At 41.3% G+C, this 19,162-nt stretch overlaps 1 pseudogene; it reads left to right on the forward strand.

The window, feature by feature from the left end:
- The first annotated feature begins 13,366 nt into the window (after positions 1 to 13,366).
- The window catches only part of LOC116099968, a 149,933-nt pseudogene continuing 144,137 nt past the window's right edge, over positions 13,367 to 19,162 (forward strand).

A 19,162-nucleotide genomic window follows, 5' to 3' on the forward strand; every position in this document is an offset into this window, starting at 1 on the left:
AGCTTGACCCAAGTCAGAGTTATCTGGGAAGGAGAAACCTCAATTGAGAAAATGCCCCCATCTCTGAGGTGCAAGGGTCCAGTCTTCTAGGAGTGGTGTCACCTTTGGCAGGTGGTCCTGAGTAGTATGAGAAAGCAGGCTGAAAGGCTGGAGAAATGTCTCAGAGGTTAAGAGCACTGGCTGCTTTTTCAGAGGACCTAGGTTCGATTTCTAGCACCTATATGGTAGCTCACAACTTTCAGTGACTCCAGCTCCAGGGGATTTGCACCCTATTCTAGTCTCTGCAGGTACCAGGCACACAAGTGGTATGCAGATGTACATGCAAAATATGAAAACAAAATTAATTATATAATAGGCAGGAAGGAAGAGGGAGAGTGGGAGGGGAAGGGAGGGAGGAGGGAAGGCAAGAGAGAGAGAGAGAGAGAGGGAGGGAGGGAGGGAGGGAGAGAGAAAGGGAGAAAGAGAGAGAGAGAGAGAGAGAGAGAGAGAGAGAGAGAGAGAGAATGAGAATGAGAATAAGCCATGAGGAGCAACATGAGGAGCAAGCAGCATTCCTCCATGGCTTCTGCTTCAGTTCCCACCCCTGGATTCCTGCCTTGGCTTCTCTCAATGGACTGTGCTTCAGGATGTGTAAGACACAGAGAACTGTTTCTGCAGAGATTGGTTTTGATTATCGTCCCTATCATCGAGATAGCCAAGGATCACTATAAAGACAAGCTATCAGGGTTCAGGGTTCAAAATCAAACATGGAGCATCCATCGTCACCAATATACCTTGCTTGGGTCTGAAGTTGGGGAAGAAAAAGTCTTCCACCCAGAAGTGACTTATGCCTTCTGCTTTGCATTGGCTAAAGCAAGCCCCACAGTCCACGTCAAGAAACTGAGGAAGTACTGCCCTTCCTATGTTCCTGGCATCTCCCTGAGCAGTAAAGCAGCCCAATCATCCTCTGAAGAACATGCTTTTACTCCTCCTGTTTTACAAATAAGACACAGACAGTTTACAGATCCATGCCCTAGTTCATGCGGCTAATAAATGGAGTAAAGTTAGCAGGCATAGCAAATCAAAACATGCAACACCTAGTTAAATTTGAATTTCAGATAAACAACAAATAAATTTCTAGTAGAAAAATGTCCAAAATCTGAGCAAGGAATATATTTACACTAAAACAACGGCTGTTTATCTGAAACACAAACATAACTTAGTACTTTGTGTTTTAGGCAGGCAACCTTAATCCAGGCAATCCTCAGACAGGATTTTTGGCTCAAGAGAAGAAGAATATTCTATTCAGTACCATTCTTTAGCTCCTGTGACCTTCTTTTGTTCCTGTGCCAAAGTTAATTTAACATTTATTCCTTAACCATATGACTAAGGCTGAGAGAAAATCTAGTACCTCTCGATTGGAAGGGAAAGTGTTTTGGAAATGTTCTCCCACTGATCATTTCTTGATGAGGAAATAGAATCTCCCTGCAAGAATGGATCATCCTACATTTAGACATGTTTAGTGAGCTGCTGCCTAATGTTTCTCAGTTAATGGAAGGGAAGATGTGGGGCAGATAAGCATAATGACAGTTAACCCTCCAAACTTTCCCCTGGGAGTTTGAAACTGGTCATATTTGCCTTTTTCATTATGAAGCTCTTAGGCCAATAATGCAATTACTTTGTTTCCTCTGACCAAAGTTACTGAGAATTCAGGCTTGAGGGGTTGGATCCATACCAGTGGTAGATGGTAGTGACATCATCATGTGTGAGGGTGGGAGTGGACACAAGAGCACAAATTTACAGTCAGCTGAAGATTCCACATTTCTGTTTTGTTTTGTTTGGGGGCATGCATGTGGGGTGTGATGTGTGTGTATATGTGTGTGCGCCTGTGGTGTGTGTGTGACTGTGGTGTGTGTGGTATGTGTGTGTGTGTGATATGTGTGTATGTGGTATGTGTGATGTGTGGGGTATGTGGTGAGTGTGGTGTGGTGTGGTGTGTTTGTATGATGTGTGTGTATGGTGTGGTGTGTTTATGATATGTATATAGGTGTGTGGTATGTGTGTGTTGTCTGTGATATGTGTTTGTGTGGATATGTGTGTGTATGTGGTATGCATGGTATATGTCTCTGTATGTGGTGTGGTATGTATAACATGTGCTGTGTGTTTATGTGTGTGTTTGTGTGTATGGTGTATGTATAGGTATGTGGTATGTGTGTGTTTGTGTGTACATGTGTGTGTGTGGTATGCATGGTATGTAGTATATGTCTCTCTGTGTGGTGTGGTATGTATAGCATGTGCTATGTGTGTATGTATGTGTGTGGTATGGTGTGGTGTGTGTGTATGTGTGTCTGTATGTACAACTGTGAGGTAGGAGGCAGAAGAGAACCAGAGGAAGGTGTCCTGCTCTATCACTTTCTGTCTTATTCCCTTGAGACTGGGTCTTTCACTGAGTCTGAAGCTAGGCTGATAGCCAGAAAGCCCCAGAAATCCTTCCATCTCACTCACAATAGTACTGAGTTATAGGGACACATCCAGCTATGTCTACATTTTACACGCATGCTAGGCTCCAAACTCAGGTCCTCATGCTTGTGTATCAAGTACTCTTAGCCACTGAGCTATCTCTCTAGCCCCAAGATTCCACATTTTTGTAGATGTCTTAGGCAAGTAATTAAATGTTGACAATGGATATAGTTGACATCTCATTAATATTTAATTAATAACTTCACTGCCTGGCACCAAGTCTGGCATAGAGTGTGAATTAAGTGTGTTTTGAATTAGTGGATGCTTAATGCCATATGAGATTACTGATACTCTATAGTGCCTATTTTGCAAATGAGAAACTGGAAGGTAGGCTAAGCGATCCTCTGATTAAAACTGGCCAACTTTAAAAGGCACTGAGAGTAGGCAATGACTTTGATTTATCTGATGCGTTTGTAGGATTCCTCATTACTTCTCTTGATTTGACTTGGCCTTCCAAGGTCTGGCATCTGGCGACTGAAACCAGTGACTCATGGCCCCCACTAGGATAATGACTAACAAGCCATTAGGAAGAATTGATTAGCATGCCTGATCCCTTGCATGAAAGGTAATCAGTACATGAGATTAGTTTCTCCTTGACATTATGTGGTCTGAGTTTCACTTCTTAATCCTCTGAAAAATAAGACAAAACCTCTCCCTAGGCTAGGTTTTAATCAAGGTGTTTCTTATAATTTGCTGATCCTAGCAACTGAAATACCTTTCATGAATGCCATGTTTTACAGACACATTCTGAGTGTTCCCATTCTGGAATAATTGGTTTATACAAAATCACCATTATACTTCCCCCCTTTCTTTCTTTCCTTCTTTCTTCCTTCCCTTCTTTGTTTCTTTCTTTTCTTTTGTTCTTTCTTTTTTCAGTACTGAATATTGAACCACAAGACTCAACATAAGGTAGGTAAGTGCTGCACCACTGAGCTATGCCCCCAACCCAGGTTGGTCTTAATCTCACTACTTACTAAGTTCAAAGACAATGCCCTGTCAGTGAGACCTTTGCAGACTATTGTTGACTGAGTAGTGGAGATTCTTACCGTGTGCTTTAGGGCAAGGACCAAGAAAAAGTAAATGAAAGTTTTAGGAAGTCTTTGTTGAGGCTGCTCAACTTTGATGAGTTCCTCTATCTACTTAAAGATGGATATCTCACCTTGCAGACTTTCATAACGCAACAGAAAGTTTATTACTATGGTCCAGGTGCAGTCCCATTGTCTTTGTAAGGATTATAGTTTGCAACACCTAGCACAGTCTTGTGGACTATTCTAACACTGCTGTTGGATCCCCAGCTTGGTAAAGCCAATGTAAATAGTAGGTTGGCAAGACTGAGGATGAAGCTCAACTGGTAGATTGCTTGCCCAACATCCATGAACCTGTGGCTTAGTTCCTCAGTATTCATGAAACCAGGAAGAATTTTATATACTGTAATATCAGCTGTTGTTGCCGCCCAGCAGTAACATTAAAGAGAGAGGGTTATTTTGGGAAATGGAGTTAGAAAGAAATAGGAGGAGATAAAAAGAGATAGGAGGAGGGAGGCTAGCCATATTATACCTTACCACGTGGGAGGATAAAAATTAGACAACACGAGCTGTGGTCACTCAGTCATCTCCACTTTAATGCCCTTCCTTTGTTCCCCCAACATATAGAATAATCGAGGCAAAACCACTCCCCCAAGTACGTCAGTAATAAAGACCCAATCAGCATTTTCTTAGTCTCTATAGCAGGCGGGATTTCTGATGTGACTGGAGCTAGTAACGAGGAGTGGCAAATAGCTGGAGGTGGGCAGAGAGGTGTGGTTAAGAGAAGCAGGCAGGGTCTGAAGAGCCAGCCCTCAGTCAGGAGGGTTACAAGCTGTTGGGACATGGAGGTAGAAGAACCAGAAGTTCAGGGTCATCTCCAACTCCATAATGAAGTCCAGGTCAGCCTAGGATACATAAGAGCCTTTCTAAAAAGAAAAAAATTAAAAGTTAAATTAAAATAAAGATGTATTTTGGTATTGTTTCCCACGTGGTCCATGGGGGGATACAATGTGGCCCAGCAATTCAACTCAATATCTACCAAATAGGGTTGCATTCACGTCTTCACCAAAAGACACATTCTAGAATGCCATAGCAGTACTGTTAGTAATAGTCTCCAGGTAAGAACTATCTAAATATCCACCAAGCTGGAATGGATTGTGGTATAGCCACCGTTTGTCACGTATGGTTCAATTGCTATGAAAAGACACCATGACCGAGGCAGATTTATAGAAGAAAGCACTTAATTGGAGGCTTGCTTCCAGCTTCCGAGGGCTAGTCCCGTATCACCATGGCAGGGAAATGGCAATAGGGAGACAGGCAGGCATGGAACTGGAGCAGTAGCTAAGAGCTCACATCCTGATCCACAGGCAGCAGGGAGAGAGACCAAACCCACTCCTAGTGGTGACACACCTACACCAACCTCCTAATCCTTTCCAAACAGTGCCACTAATTAGGTACCATTATGAGCCTAAGGAGTCGGGTGCACTCTTATTCAAACTACCACAATCACGGTAGAAAACTATATGCAACAATGCAGATGATTTACCTATAACTGCATTCCGAAGGATGAGGTAGTTCACAGGGTTCAACCAGGGAAGTAAGGCACAGGAGACATGCGGCATGATGCAATTTTTTAAATTTTTAAAAAAATTTTGTATGTGTATGATTGCTTTGTTTGCATGTATATATGCATACCAGCATGCCTGTTGGCCAGAGATCAGAAGAACACATCAGATTCTCAGGAACTACAATTACAGACCTTTGTGAGGCCCAGTGGGTACTGGGAATTGAACCTGGGACCTTTGGAAATATAGAAAGTGCTCCTAATACTAAGCCATCTCACCATTCCACATTTCTATAAAAATTTTTAAAAAGATTTATTTTTTTTATTTATGTGAGTACATTGTCACCGTTATCAGACACATCAGAAGAGTGCATTGGATCCTGTTAAAGATGGCTGTGAGCTACCTCTGGGTGCTGGGAATTGAACTCAGGACCTCTAGAAGAGCGGTCCATGCTCTTAACCTCTGAGCCATCTCTCCAGCCCCATTCTTGCAAATTTTAAAGTTGGGTAAACCATACTGTGAGGCACCAGACAGCTGTGTTGTCATATACAGCAGTCTAAGGTCCGTTCATGCTTCCCAGTGTTTGTCCCTTATGTATGACCTGCCCTTTGAGTGCAATGGCATCTTATGATGTGATAGAATATGACTTCTTAGGGGCTTAGTCTAAAGTGTGCCTTACAGTCTTGGGTTTTGAATACTTGTGGCACCACTTGGAAGGCTGTGAACCTCTGGGAGCTAGACAGTGGCTAGATGTATTCGGCCACTAGGTCCAGGGCTTTGGAGGTTGTACCTGTCCCTGGCTTTGGTATAGCTTTCTCTGAGTCCTGTCTGCCAGTGTAAGAACAAGCTTCCTCTCCATGCTCCATCTGCCATGAACTGTGATGCCTCCCCCTCGTGAATGAACTGAAATAAACCCCTCTTCTCTTTAGAGGCCCCTGCCAGGTGTTCCTGTAACACTGACCAGAAAATAACTGTTCTATCACTTCTGTCATTAGAATTCCTAATTACCCAGCAGGCAATCTAAAGTAGGCTCATATATCTGCGTGAGTTCTTGAATGAGCAGAAGTAGAAGCCAGAGGGAAAAGGTCATTCTGGCCTAGAAAGAAGCAACAGCTGTGAACTGCCTATGGGGACTACTGGCAGCCTATAGGAGCCAAGAGTGGCAGTTCCCTAACCAGAAGCAGGGAAGTGGGACCTTAGGTATGCAGCTACAGAAACTAAATCCAGCCAACAGCTTGAGTGAGCTCAGGTCCTGGAGGGGGAGCCAAACTCTGGCTCTCATCACATGGGAAGACTGGGAACAGAAGGTCTAAGATGCCTGCACAATGACAAAGCTGCATGATTTTAACCAGCTCGGTTTGTGGTGATGGGCAGAGAGCTAATGTAGATGGTGGAGATGGGAGGGGCTGCCAATGTGCTGGAAGTGCTTTCCATTTCGGTCAAGCGGTGGCTAGGTAAGAACACTGAACTTGTGGAGTCATGAAGTTTCACATTTAGAATGATAAGCTTTCCTCTCTATATGTGTGATGGGAAAAAGCTTTTTTAAAAAAGCTGATGAGATGCCTCAGTAGGGGTAAAGTGCCTGCCTTGCAAGCACAAAGAGTCCTCAGAACCCACATTAAAAAAAAAATAATAATAACAAACAGGCTTGGCTTGGTTGTGCACACCTTTACTCTCAGCACTCTGGAGGCAGGCAGATTTCTGAGAGCTCCAGGCCAGCCTGATCTACAAAGAGAGTTCCAGGACAGCCAAGGCTACACAGAGAAACCCCGTCTCAGAAAACCAAACCCATCCAAACCAAACAACCAAACAACCTGTTTTAGTCAGGGTTTCTATTCCTGCACAAAACATCAAGATCAAGAAGCAAGTTGAGGAGGAAAAGGTTTATTCAACTTACACTTCCACATTGCTATTCATCACCAAAGGAAGTCAGGACTGGAACTTAAGCAGGTCAGGAAGCAGGAGCTGAAGGAGAGGCCATGGAGGGATGTTACTTACTGGCGTGCTTCCTCTGGCTTGCTCAGCTTGCTTTCTTATAGTACACAAGACTACCAGCCTAGAGATGGTACCACCCACAAGGGACCCTCCCCCCTTGATCACTAATTGAGAAAATGCCTTACAGATGGCAATTCATGGAGGCATTTCCTTAACTGAAGCTCCTTTCTCTGTGGTAACTCCAGCCTGTGTCAAGTTGACACACAAAACCAGCCAGTTCACAACCAAACACTAAACAACCACATGTAGTAGCATGCATTTGTAATTCCAAGATGGGGCTCTAGAGATAGATGGATCGCCCCCCCGGGGGGGGGGCTTACTAGCTGGGCTCCCTACCCTAGCCTACTTGGTGAGTTCAAGTACAGTGAGAGAACCTATCTTCTCCCCAAAAGGAAACAAATAGTACTTGAGAAACAATATCCAAAGTTGTTCTTGGACCTTCACATGTATGTTTATATGTGTGTACAAACCAGAGTACATACATACAAATTCACATACATGTGCACATACAGACAATTAGAAGCCAAATGTTGGAACAAGCTTATTTATGTTGACCTTAGGAATCCAGAAACCAAAAGACACCCAAACTCAGGCCCACTTGGATCCATAGGTTGCACTGAGGCTGGCCCTTCCCATCCATAGTCAGGCAACTCCCCTTGGTTGGGCTACTTTAGGTGGATTGCTGCAAAAAGAGATGAAAGAAAACCAACTAGACATGCCCCTTTAGACTGACTTAGACCTGTGAGATAATGCTCTTTTGATTATGCAGGGAAACTTAGTATTAATTCCAGACACTCCTCAGTGAGACCACAGGTGACTGGTTATTGCTGTCACTCTGCCTCTCCGCCTCCCAAGGACCAGCAACAATTGTGTCTAGGAAAGCGTATGACCTATAAGAGAGCCACAATAAGAGAGAGGCAGAAGTTCACCTAGGGTGTTTGTATGGAAAGGCATTCTTAGACCGGTGCTTTCTTTAAAGATGAAACAAACCAAGCTGTGGAAAAACCATTTTCTAAAACTCACCAGTCATTTAAGCAAAATCAAACAAGTTCAAAAATTAAAACTCTCTAAATTCCTATAAGAAGATTCTCCTGTCTAAACAGGACCATTACTAATTCTAGAGCTCCTTGCTTCTTTAAAAAACAATCTGCTTTGGGCAGAGGGGGAGGCATATGTAGTGGGATATGTTTTAATCCCAGAACATCAGAGGCAGGGGCAGGCTGGTCTCTGTTAGTTTGAGGATAACCTGGTCTATGTAGTGAGACCCTGTTAGAAAGAAAGGAAGAAGGAAAGAAGGAAAGAAAGAAAGAAGGAAGGAAAGAAAGGAGAGAAAGAAAGAGAGAAGGAAAGGGTGGGAAGGAGGAATAAAAAATAAATAAATAAATAAATAAATAAATAAATAAATAAATAAATAAAGGAAGGAAGGAAGAATGAAAAGGGAGGATGGGAAGAAGGAAGGAAACGGTGAGTGTGAATGGGAAAAAGGGAAGGAGAGAGATGAATGAAATAAAAATCAAGAACTGGACATTTACTAATTGTTTAGAATGATAGATAGCACATCATATTTCAAAAATTTCACTGTCCAATACATGTGGCCATTTAGTTCTTGAAATCTGATTAATCTCAGTTATTCCTATGGCTATATATGGTGTAGAGGGATTTTAATCCAGCAACATGGCTACTCTGATCACATCCAAAGACCTTCTAGGTCTGTGTGATCCAGCTGAAATGCAGACATGTCATATACCTTTAATCTTTTGGGCTGGAATATAGACACACCCTTAGTACACACCTTTAATCTCAAATAATGACGAATCAGAGAATGATTTGACAGGATGAGTCAGAGATAAGATATATCCAGCTCTCATGGGAACAGGTAGAAAAGATGGGAGACTATTTAAGAAAAGTGCAGGAAGATAGTACTGGGGAGTGGAGGGAGTTGAAACTAGAGAATAAGAAGGAGTCAGAAGATTAGAACGGATGCCAGTTAGTTTGAGGCCAATTCATTGAGAAGCTGAGAGAAGTCAGATGGAGTCAGTCAACTTAGAGAGGGGTTTGAACCAGAATTGCTGAGACGAAGCAGCCAGCCAGAGTTCAGAAAGAACTTGAAAGCGTAAGCTTATTCTGAAGTAGGCTCCAAGAGGATAATTACATCAGGTGAATAAAAGTTACTTTTATATCATGAAGAACTTCAGACTTACACAAAACAATGCATGAACTCATGAAATTATATTATTTATATGTTAAAATGATTATTTTGGCATATAAGTCTATATAACATGTTTGAAATATTGGATTATATAGGGTGTCTGTCTGTGACTCATGATAGATTTCTGTTGGGTAGTGTCTTAAGGTTTTGTTGCTGTGTAGAGACACCATGACCAATGGTGCCTTTATAAGAGTTTCTTATAAAGGACAACATTTAATTGTGGCTGGCTTACATGTTCAGAGGGTCAGTCCATTGTCATCATGGCAGGAAGCATGGCAGTGTGCAGGCAGACATGGTGCTGGAAAAGGAGCTGAGAGTTCTGCATCTTGATCTGAAGGTAGCCAGAAGACAGTTTCCCAGGCAGCTAGGAGGACGATTTCATTGCTCACCCCAACAGTGACACGCTTCCTCCAACAAGTTCACACCTCCTAATAGTGCCACTTCATGGGCCAAGCATATTTAAACCACCATAGGTAGGTTAATGGCTGAAACCTTGAAGATACTTCACAAAAGATATAGACAAGGGAAAAACTAGGGTCTTAATTATATGGTACCATCATCATCATTATTATTATTATTTGTGTGTGTGTGTGTGTGTGTGTTTGTGTGTGTGGTGTTTCTAGGGACTAAGCCAAGGTCCTCACACACAGAAGGCTTATTTTTTTAATGATCATTTTCTTTTTAGATTATAAATACAGATTGAAGTTCCAAATGCTTCAGATTTTGAGTTGGGGGGGGTGTTGAATATTTACATAATAAGCTATTTTAGTGATGGGGTAAAAATCTAAAATGAAATTTATTTATACTTCATGACAAGCTTTTGCATGTATCCTAAAGATAATTTCTTACATTTATTGTGCCATCATTTTGACTATAATCTGTTACATGAAACAAGGTATCCTGGTTGATGTTTTTGTTAACCTGATACAAGCTAGAATTATATGAAAAGATGAAGCTCAATTGAGAAAATACCTTCATCAAATTACCTGTAGGCAAGTCTGTTGAGAAATTCTTAATTAATGATAGATGTGGGAGGGTCCAGCCCAAGGAAAGGTTTAGGGGTGGGACTGGAGTTTTCATCCCTGAGCAGGTGACTGTTGGTTGTATAAAGAAGCAGGCTAAGCAAACTATGAGGAGCAAGCAAGTAAGCAGCACTTCTCTATGGCTTCTGCTTCGGTTTCTGCCTCTAGTTTCTAGCCTTGAAAACTTTCTTTCTTGCCATGGCTTCCCCTGATGATGGGCTATGAGCCAAAGGAATCTTTTCTTCTCCAAGTTTTTTTTTTTTTTATGGTGTTTAACACAGCAATAAAAAACTAACTAAGAGACCTTATCTGAAAATTTTAACTTGGGTTACCATGTAGATCTTAAAACGGTTTAGATGTTGAAGTGTTTGGGGTTTAAAATTTTCATAGCAGGAATAGCACAGCAAGAAAAAAAAAACAGAGATGCAGAAAGTCATAATAATATAGCAAAATCTCTCATAAAATTAGAATTTGTATTTATATTATGACATATATCCTTATAAATTATATATATACACACACATACATGTAATACACATAATATTGTCTTCTCTGAAAAATTCTTTCACTAAACTTAGCATAATTCTTTTCCAAAATGACATTTATGTGACTATTTTCCATAGAAATATACTGTATTCAATATCTTCTTTACTAATTGAGTTGGGTTTTCTTTTTTTTTCACATGAAAATTATTACTACTGTTGATGATTCCATATATACCTCTTATAGTACTTGTACAATCTTTATTTATTTATTTATTTATTTATTTATTTATTTTAGGATTTATTTCTAGAAGAAACATTCCTGGTTAAAAGAGCAGAAACAAAAAGATTTGGATCCATACAGTGCCTTCTTTGGAAGGTGCTTGTTTTACTTTTGGCAGTAACCTCCCAGGCAGAAAGACTGGTTAATTGCCCCATGAGCTTATGGAAGAGATCATCTCCTAGAGATTGTCAGTTTAATGTACCTTTTCAGCTTTTGAACTTGTTATAGCTGAAAAATAAGTTAAGTTTTCTTATGAAGGGATCTAGTTGGAATAATCAGGGACTTCTCTAATTCTTAATTTATTATCTGAAGGACTATTCTGTTCCCCAGTGGTTGATGTTGGTCTCAATCAACTTTGAGCAGAATGGTGGAGACCTGTGTTGCTCAAGAAAGCAATCTCTGTGTAAGGATACTTAAAGAAAGGCTCCAAAGAAAATAAACACTGACACCAGCTTATCAGGTAAAGTCCCTGTGATTGCCTAAATAAAATGGTCTCCATACTCTTCTATTTGAATGTTTAGTCATCAGGGTGTACAACTGTTTGAAAGGATTGGAAGGATTAGGAGGTGTGGCCTTGTTGGAGGAAGTGTGTCACTGGGAGTGGGCTTTGAGGTTTCAAAAGGCTACACTAGGCTCAGCCTCTCTACCTCTGCCTACTGCTTATGAATTAGGAGGTAAAGCTCTCAATGAATGCCCCATTGCTATGTGTGCCACCATATTTCCCACCATAATGATAATGTTCTAACATCTGAAACTGTAAGCAACCTCCATCTGAATGCTTTCTTTTATAATAGTTGCCTTGGGCCGGGCGGTGGTGGCACATGCCTTTAATCCCAGCACTTGGGAGGCAGAGGCAGGTGGATTTCTGAGTTCAAGGCCAGCCTGGTCTACAGAGTGAGTTCCAGGACAGCCAGGGCTACACAGAGAAACCCTGTCTCGAAAAACTTTAAAAAAAAAAAAAAAGTTGCCTTGGTCAAGATGTCTCTTTACAGCAGTAGAACAGTGACTAAGACAGAAGTTGGTACCAGAGACTGGGGTATTTCTGTGATAGGTCTGACCATGTTATTGTCTGGAGAATTATGGGAGACATTGGTACTTTGAACTAGAAAAATGATTGAATGCTTTAAGCAGGGCTTACTGGGTCATTTTAGTAGGATAATGGAAGATTGTGGTGCTGAAGGCAATGTGGACTATCAATGGCAGCTCAAGGGTTTCAGAGGGGAAAGATATTAAATGGCCTAGAGACCATTCTTGTGATATTTTGACAAGGAATGTGGTTGCTTTTGATCCTTATTCTAAAAATCTGCTGGAGGTTAAATTGAAGAGTTTGGGATAAATGGTGTTGGCAGAGGAGATTTCAAGACAGCCTAGAATAGACTGTCATGTGGTTATTAGTAAATACTCTTAAGCAGATATATGAGGAAAAGGAGCAAGGAGAACAAAGAGACATATAAAATGTACAGTTTGAAGAGAAAAGAAGTGCCAGGAGGTATAATAGAGCCATGTGCTTGAGGAGATAAAATGTTTAAAGAAAAGCCTGTTGCTAAATGGAATAAAGGGAGTGGTAACCTCAGTGCAAGACCTTACCCAGCTAAGCTTCCAACTGATGATAAGAATATTTAAAAAGCTTAAGAAGTAAAGGAAACCACCAGCAACAGAAAGCTGATGTAGAGGTAGTTGAACATGGGAGCCAAGTTCCAACCTTATCACGTAGTAGAATGTGGCAGCTTGGGCCACATGGTTCTGACTTTAGAACTAAAGATACAAGTAAGGGGTCATGGAATATCCTTCTGGACCTGAGGAAAGCCACTGAGGTCATGTACATGTCAGAGGTGTCCCTGCATGGAGGCCCAGAAAGGCAGCTTGACTAAAGCTGTGAAGGTAAATCCTGGATTGTGTTAGAGACCCCAAGATGTTGGAGATGCTAGAGTCATAGAATACCTGCCAAAGAGGGCTCTAACAGAGTATGGAACCATCTCCATAAAGAGAGAGGTATGTTGCTTTCAAGAAAACTGGAAGGAGTTGGAGATCTGAAGAGTGCTTTGACATCAGACATGGAGATACATATTTGGAGTTACCCTACTACTGATTTTTGGTCTTGCTTTGGTCCGGTGTTTGCACTGCTCCCTTTCCTCCCTTTTGGAATAATATATACTCTGTGCCATTGTATATTGAAAGTATGTGATCCACTTAGTGATTTTGGTTTTATTGGGGGGGGGTCACAGTTAAGAGATTGCTATAAGCTCTTGTCTGGGGTCAGATTAGATTGTAAGAAAAATCAAAGGCATGTTTCAAAAACCTGTATTATAGGCATTTCATCAGTTTGTAAGACATGAGTCTAAAGCAGCCAGTAGTTTGGTTCTTGAACGATCTCTGAACTGTGTTCAGTTACTTGGGTGAGCAAAGTCAGGACCCTGTCATGAGACAGGTGGAAGGAAAAAAAAAAAAACCCAGTCACAATATTTTCTCTAGCTACAAATGTGATGTGGCAATGAGCGGATGATGACATGGACCAAATGGGTGACTCCAGTCAAGAGACAACATGGTATATGGGTGATGTCAGTCAAGAGACTGCATGGTACAGAGTATCAGTATCAGTGTTTCAGCTAGGCCTCAGAGATGTGGTATCTCAGTATATAAAAAGCAGAGGCTTATATATTTGTGGAAGGGAGCATGGGCTATGGCAAATATATGGATAAGAATTATGTGAGGTAGCAAGCAACAGCAATCATAGCTGATAAATGTCGTATTTCTGAATGACCAGACAAAAGAAAAGGTATAGAATGGAGGAATCTTCTTTGATCATTATTTGGTAGTATCCTTTCCAAATCATGTGTGTGTGTGTGTGTGTGTGTGTGTGTGTGTGTGTGTGTAATCCCTATGAATTTCAGAAGACCCTTTGACTTTTAAACAGTGTTGAGATTGAAAGACTATGGAGACCCCTGAAGTTGGACTGAATGGATTTTTGCATTATGATATGGCTGCAAGCATCTACTAGGATCATGGAGTAGAATGTGATGGTTTGAATAAGAATGGTTCCTATAGGCTCATACATTTGAGTGTTAGTCACCAGTAAGTAGAACTTTTTAAAAGATTTAGAAGGCTTAGGAGGCATGTCCTTGTTGGAGGAGGTGTATCGCTAGGGGTAGGCTTTGTGGTTTCAAAAGCTGATACCAGGTTTCACCTCTTCATCTCTACCTGCTGCTTATGAGTCAGGATGCAAAGCTCTCAGCTAGTGCCCCATTGCCATGTGTACCACCATGCTTCCTACCGTAATGGCAATGTACTAACTTCTGAAACTGTAAGCAAGCCCCCAATTCAACATTTTCTTTTTTAAAAGTTTCCTTGGTCATCATGTTTCTTCACAGTAATAGAACAGTTACTAGGAGAGTCCCTTTAACCAGTACCACATAACACACAGTAATGAGATCTCAGAGTTATTTTTACTACACTTGAATCTGTGAGTGCTAAGTGTTTTTTGTTTTGTTTTCGGTGCAAGTAACAACTCACCACATTACAAGTTTATAATTTCAGCCTCCTTGCCAAGTGCTTGGGTCTTATTTCTACTCAAGAAGCACTGTTAGGCTGAATTGACTTTGATGAGGTCATGAATGCCAACTAGCCTAATCACTGTAGAGGTAGAATCAGAACTACCATGCAGGATATCCTGTCATGGGCTGCATTCTAGAAATGTGCCTCAGTCCTACAATGAATAATTCCAGGGCTCAAAGCCATGAAATTAATGTTCTGTATGATATATTTCTCTTCCGTGGAGAAAAAAATGAAAATACCACCTAGGAGAATTCCAGGAGTGCTTAATCATAAATTCATAACAAGCTTAGAATGCTAACTTTTCAAGCAGTGCCTCCGTGCCCAATTGCTATAATTAGGTGAATTAAAAGAAACATTCAGTGCCATGTACCCAATCATTATGCTACTAGTGACAGCATTAGTTTTTAGAAATGTATTCTAGAAACATTTTTGTAAACCACACATATAGCTCTAAGGATTTAAAACCCATAGATTAACATCAATTGGTTGGGGATGAAGCTCGGTGATAAAGCTTGCCTAGTATGCAGGAAGCCCTGGGTTTGACCCCCCAGCAATGCACAAGGTGTGTGTGGTGGTAGATGCCTATTATCCTAACACTTAGTAACTAGAGGCAGTTAAGATCAGACACCAAGACCATCTTTTGGCTACGGTCGTGTTTTGAATGAGATGCCCCCATGGGCTCATAGATTTGCATCCTTAGTCCTCAGTTGATAAATTGTTTGAGAAGGATAAGGAGGTGTGGCCTTGTTGGAGATGTACCACTGGGAGTAGGCTTTGAAGTTAAAACCCAGTACTGGGCCCATTGTTTTTTTTCTCTGCCTGCTGCCTGAGAATCAGGATGTAAAGCTTTCAGCTGCTGTTCCAGGGCCATGTTTGTCTGGTTTCTGATGTGATGATCAGGAGCTCTAAAACTGTAAACAAGCCACCAGTTAAACATTTTCTTATATAAGAGTTGCATCGGTCATGGAGTCTCTTCACAGCAATGGAACAGTGAGGGTTCCTATCATGGGACTGAAGGGGAAACTTTGAGTCCCTAAAGAACTCACGGGATTGGCCCCAAAAGGAAGGAGGCAATGTCTGAAATTTTGTATCGCCAATCGACTGAGTCCTTTTTAATTTTTTATGTAATGTCTCTGTTTGTAAGCATTTCTCCTTTCTCCTACTGGATCTCAGGCTGCCCAGAGGTGGCAGGGAGTAAATAGGAGACAGAGCAAGGAGAGAAATAGTCTCTTTCCTGTTCCCACCATGAAGCAAATCTGAGTTGTTGGGGAGAAAAACTAAAATTGTACCACACTGCCCTCTTAATATCTGAAGATGGGATCATAAATGAGCAATTGTTTCCAAATAAGCCATGGAATTTGCTCTAGACATTAACCTGGGAAAAGAAATGAAAATACGGCAATAAAGATTTAAAGATAGCAGTAGAGAAAATAAATTTGGATCCTTCCATAACTTTATCAAACCCGACTCAATGACCTGGCACCTTGCTAACTACTCTTGGTGGTAGTGGTGCATGCCTTTGGTCCTAGCACTTGGGAGGCAGAGGCAGGCAGATCTCTGAGTTCAAGGTCAGCCTGTTCTACAAAGCAAGTTCCAGGACAGTCAGGCCTACAAAGAGAAAACCTGCTTTGAAACAAACAAACAAAACAGGACTACTAAAAAGAAAAAAGCCAAACAAACAAACAAACAAAAAGCAGCCCCCCAAAATAAAAACTGAGCATATTTTGTACTATAATTATAAGCTATACAGGAAATACCTTTTAATTTTATTTTGTTTTATTTTATTTTATTTTATTTTATTTTGAGACAGGGTTACTCTATGTGACCCAGAAAAACCTGAAACTCAAATTCCCCCGGCCTCTCCCTCTTGAATGACAGAAATGCTGGTGTGTAGCCTCTGCCTCTTGAGTGATGGGACTGCTGGTGTGTAGCACTACACTTTGATAAAATTCTCATTCTTCTCCCATCATGGAGGCATTCTGAATTAGAAGGAATTTAAAATTGTGAGGCCTGGTCCATAGCTATGTTAACCTAGACAGATCACTTCTAGAATCCCATGGTTTCTTGTAGTTTGTGTAATCGCTGGAATTGAAAGGCCCTATCTGACTTTCATTATTCAGACATTCAGTAATTCCGGGAAATTTTTTTTCCTGAGGCACAAGGAAAAAATTAAAGCCTCTCTGAGGTTTAATAAAGACTGTGATAAATTGCTTAATGAGCTTCTGCGCTGCTTCAGTGATGGAGGGCCTTGTCCATGCATCAAGCTCAGTGACTGGTCCTTTGTGGTAGCCAGATGAAAAGTAATTTCCGGTTTAATAATAATTATGGCCCTTGCACTGAGGAGGAAGCAGATTGATAAGAAGATTTTTGATAAAACAAAATGATATTTAGAGTGGCAGGTGGCTAGTTTCTAGATTGTGTTGGAATGACAGGTAAGTTCTTTTTTTTTAAAAAAGATTTCATTTGTTTATTCATTTATTTGTTTATTTACTTATTCAGAGACAAAGTCTCATGCAGCTCGAGCTGGTGTCAAAGTCCACTAGGTAGCTAAGGAAGTCCTTGAATTCTTGATCCTCTTGCCTCCAGCTCCCTGTGCCAATATACTCACTTCTTAGATATTACATTTTATTTATTTATTTATTTATTTATTTATTTATTTATTTATTTATTATGCTTAAGTGCATGCACACTCAAATGTGCATGTGGGGTGTGTGTATGTGTGTGTGTATGTGTGTGTATGGATATGTGTGGGCAGGTATGGAGGTCAGAGGACAACCTACCCCAGTTTGTTTTCTTCTGTTTTCCCATAGGAGTGAGATTGTAGAATAGAACTCTGGTCCCCGGGTTTGCCATGAAGTGTCTTTACCCACTGCACCATCTTGGTTTTATTTGTTCTAGAACTTGAACCTGAGGCATGTTATGTTAGCTTTCTACCAACTGAGAGCTACATCCCTGGTAGACTGTTTATTTGAAAAATGTAGCTAGTTGGGATTATTTTGATCTATAAACAGTTTTTTTGAAGGAAAGAAGAATTGTTCTGTTGAGAAACAAAAAAAGAATCGCATGCGCTAACAGAAATTCATTGTCAGGGAATGTGGACCAAGGAGAATACCAAGTACTTGGGAGTATGTTCCATGGGCATCACTGACTTGCTTATGACCTTGTACAAGTCCCCTTCCCCTCTGTCCTTCAGCTCCGTAGTCTTGAAGGAACTGGATTGGTCAGTTCCAATCTGCGTGGGAACAGATCTCCTTCCTAGGACTGCTTGGGTTGAGAAGTACAGTTAGGGCCTCAAACAACCTGAACAGGGAAGAAGTGATCAATTAGTAATGTCTGCTCTGAGCGAGCGAGGGACTAGGGAGGGAACAAGGAAAATCCATTTGTCTGCAAATTCCTTCCTGGGCTAGAAGATCTCTGAGGACATTGATTGCTTTAAATATTTCATCCTGAAAACATTTACAAAAACCTGTATAATAGGGAAAAAATCTAAAGAAATAAACTGATTTCTAGATTTATTATTGGTATTTTGCGGTCTCTTAACAGCTTGAAATATATGTTTTTCTGTCTTAATAGCCACCTGCGGGACAAGCTCTGAGGAAAAGAAAAATGTGCCTGGATTTAACAGAACTTCAGTGTGAGATATCTGCTGGGTCGGAAGTGATTTATGTAAAGAATCCCGTTTCTCTTAGAACATAGGTTGTTGTTCCATTCGGAGCCCTTTATATGAAACAGATGCCCAATCTATAAATCAGGCACCCCGCAGTAAAGGAGATGGTGTTTTGTATAAATTATGGGGCATAGAGGAAGTTGAGGCGTGGAAGAACAAATTTTCTTTGGCTTTTCAGTGTAGGAGTCTTTTTATCGATCGTCTCTCTGTGGTGATCTCCCGCTACCTCTCTGTTTCAGTTAAGGGAAGTGGTGATGAGGACAGAGCTGGAAGGTGTGTGGAGAGACTCGCCTTTGACCTCGCAGGTGTCTCCTCGGCCTTCAGCTCTACTCCGACTCAAGGCAAGGTGTGTGTGTCCCTTCCAGCCTCCATTGCTTTTGGTTTGGTTCGAACGGAACCCTGCCCCGCTCCACCCCAAGAAACTAGGTCAGAGTCCTCTTGCAGAGTTCTGAGAAGGAACCCATTTTTTTTCTCCTTCCCTTTCTTTAGTGATGCCTTTTGCCTTCCCATCTATAAGGTTAGTGGGGATGTGGGGATGGGTGGATGGCTCAGTTAGTGAAGTGCTTGCCTTGGAGACATGAGGATCTGGCTTCTGTCCTGAGAACCAACGTTTAAAAAAAAAAAAGTCAAGCATAAGTACACTTGTAATCCCAATGCTTAGGAGGCAGATACAGGTGGATTCTTGGGGCTCACTGGTCAGTAATCTATCCTACCGTACTTGGAAAGTTCCGGGCCAATGAGAGACTCTGTATAGAAAAATCAAGAGGTGGAGGTGGAGGCGGATAACATCTGAGGAACAAGAGCAAGGGTTGTCTTTCACACACACACACACACACACACACACACACACACACACACACACA

This window comes from Mastomys coucha, unplaced genomic scaffold, assembly GCF_008632895.1.
Source record: "Mastomys coucha isolate ucsf_1 unplaced genomic scaffold, UCSF_Mcou_1 pScaffold20, whole genome shotgun sequence".
NCBI classification, from domain to species: Eukaryota; Metazoa; Chordata; class Mammalia; order Rodentia; family Muridae; genus Mastomys; species Mastomys coucha.